Source organism: Arachis hypogaea, chromosome 18 (assembly GCF_003086295.3).
Source record: "Arachis hypogaea cultivar Tifrunner chromosome 18, arahy.Tifrunner.gnm2.J5K5, whole genome shotgun sequence".
NCBI lineage: Eukaryota > Viridiplantae > Streptophyta > Magnoliopsida > Fabales > Fabaceae > Arachis > Arachis hypogaea.
In genome coordinates, this window is record NC_092053.1 from 128,307,808 (window position 1) to 128,310,220 (window position 2,413).

Sequence of the window (2,413 nt, forward strand, 5' to 3'; positions counted from 1 at the left end):
TTTATCATCTCAAGTTTTTTCTTGTTTTACTCTTTTAACAAGAATAAAATAAAAAAAAATAAACAAAAAAAAAAGAAACACATAATAATGCTGCAAAATTACTTGAAAGATGATAAACTTATATTCATTCAACTAAAAAAAATAAGGAAAAGAAGAAGAAAAAAAAAGATGTAGCATTAGAGAAAATATGTTTCTGTACTTGCAAAAAATTCGGATGTAACACAGATATTTGAGTGTATTGTTTAAGAATTTTTGGTGTATGTATACTGATATGTTTGCATAATTCAAAACTATTTTTCTTTCTCCTCTTCATCTTCTGCTGCTTCTTTTTCTTCATCTTCTTATTTTATATTCTTATAATTCTTTTTTAGAAGAAAAAATTAAATAAAAAATAAAAAATACATAATATTACAAAATCAATAGAAAGAAAAAAAAATGTAGCAACAATAACAATAATAAAAAATGTGGATAAAAATGAAATACGCAAAAAAGGAAAAAAAAAAAAAAGAAGATAGAAGAGAAAGAAAAAGAAAAAAAACACCGAATAAAAAAAATGTAATTTTACACATGTATTATATAAATAATCTGTATCACTGATTTGCTAAAAAGACTTGTATATATACAAGAGCACTTTTTCTCCAAACAAACGCAATTGACTACAATTCTATCTCAAATCAGAGATGAACATTAAATGATAGAAACGTTCGTGGTATACGAAATTCCTTATACGAACAACACGTGGTATTCAAAATTAAAAGGGAGCAATGTCTTAAATATTTAAGTGAAAAAAGAAAAAACATGTGCGTGAATAATCCAAACATGTGCGTGAATAAAAGTAGTTTAAACTTTGAACCCACTCAATTTACAAATTTTATGAGATTTGTTTTTATCGTTCAAAGCAACTCTACTCTGAGCGGAGAGAAGTAGAGAACCACAAAGCAGCACATGGTCCACAATTATATTCCCTCCAAGGCTCCAACGTTGACACCAAAGGTGAATTATGAACCACAAATTTTATGAGATGAACCATTTAATCCAAAAAGTATTCGGGTCATGTTGGATCGAAGAACTTATTTAACTGATGTTCTAAAAATATATGTTAAGATGATAAATTAAAAAAAAAATAGTAGAATGATTTTATCTAAATGAGTTTAATGACTAAAAGAAATTTTATATTAGAATGCAAATTCGATATTATAAATTTGATATTCCTAATATATTGAATTAAATAATTTGTGTATAATTTTTAAGTTATGTCAAGAGTTAATAAAGACAAAAAAGTTTTTAATTAACATATCATTAGTTGTTGGATTTGTTTGGTATTAATTTTTTTTTATTTTAATGACTATAATTGAAAGATTTTTTTTTAGCTATCTATGAATGTTGTGAAGAATAGACTCAGAAACAAAATGAGAAATGAATTTCTTATTAATTGTCTTTTGATTTACATAAAAAAAATTGTTAAAAGATTTGACACAAATTCTATTATCGATGAGTTTTATGATATGAAGTACAGAAGTGTACCATTTCATTAAAAAAATACACATATATTTTTTGTACTCCAAAATATATTTTCTATCAGCATATTTCTATAATAAATCTTATATTGTATAATTTATTTACATAAATTTTATTTTAATATTATATATGTTATTGATTCCCATAATAATATTTTAACTTTTGTATTAAATTTATCAAAAATATTATTCATATATTAAAATTAGTCACTAAAATCAGCTACCAATATATTTGTATATAAATATATATGTAATTTAATTTATTTTCAATGTATATATATATATTTCAATATATATTTTATAATAGTGGCTACTTTAATTTAATGGTTGATTTTAGTATGTACACGTAATATAGCAGCATAATCGTAAACTTATATTATACATTAAATATAAATCATAATAATTTTTATCTAATAAATAAACAATTTTATTGTTGTTGTCATGTAAAAGTAATTATATAATTATTATTAAATATAGATTTCCAATAATGTAAAATAATTATTTCTATAATTATGCATAACATCAAATGATTATCCTTTTTCTAGGATTTGATTTCTATTAATATATTACTATCTTATGTTATTTTATGTGACTTTTTATTAGATACCAATTATTAATTATTTTAAAACCAATTTTAGTTAGGATAATTTTTTCAAGATCTTGAAAAAATTAATTATCTTATAAATTACACTAGGAAATACAATTAATCTACACTTTTTAAGAATCAGTGAGGTAGTGGCTTATTTTTGTTTAATAATGTATCCTAATTCGAATTTTTCCATCAGCATAGATTTAATTTTAGAAATATAATTAAATTAAATTTATAGGTAAAATCCAACTTTATAAATAATATAATTAAACTTTGTAAATAATATGATTAAAATATGAACTAAAAT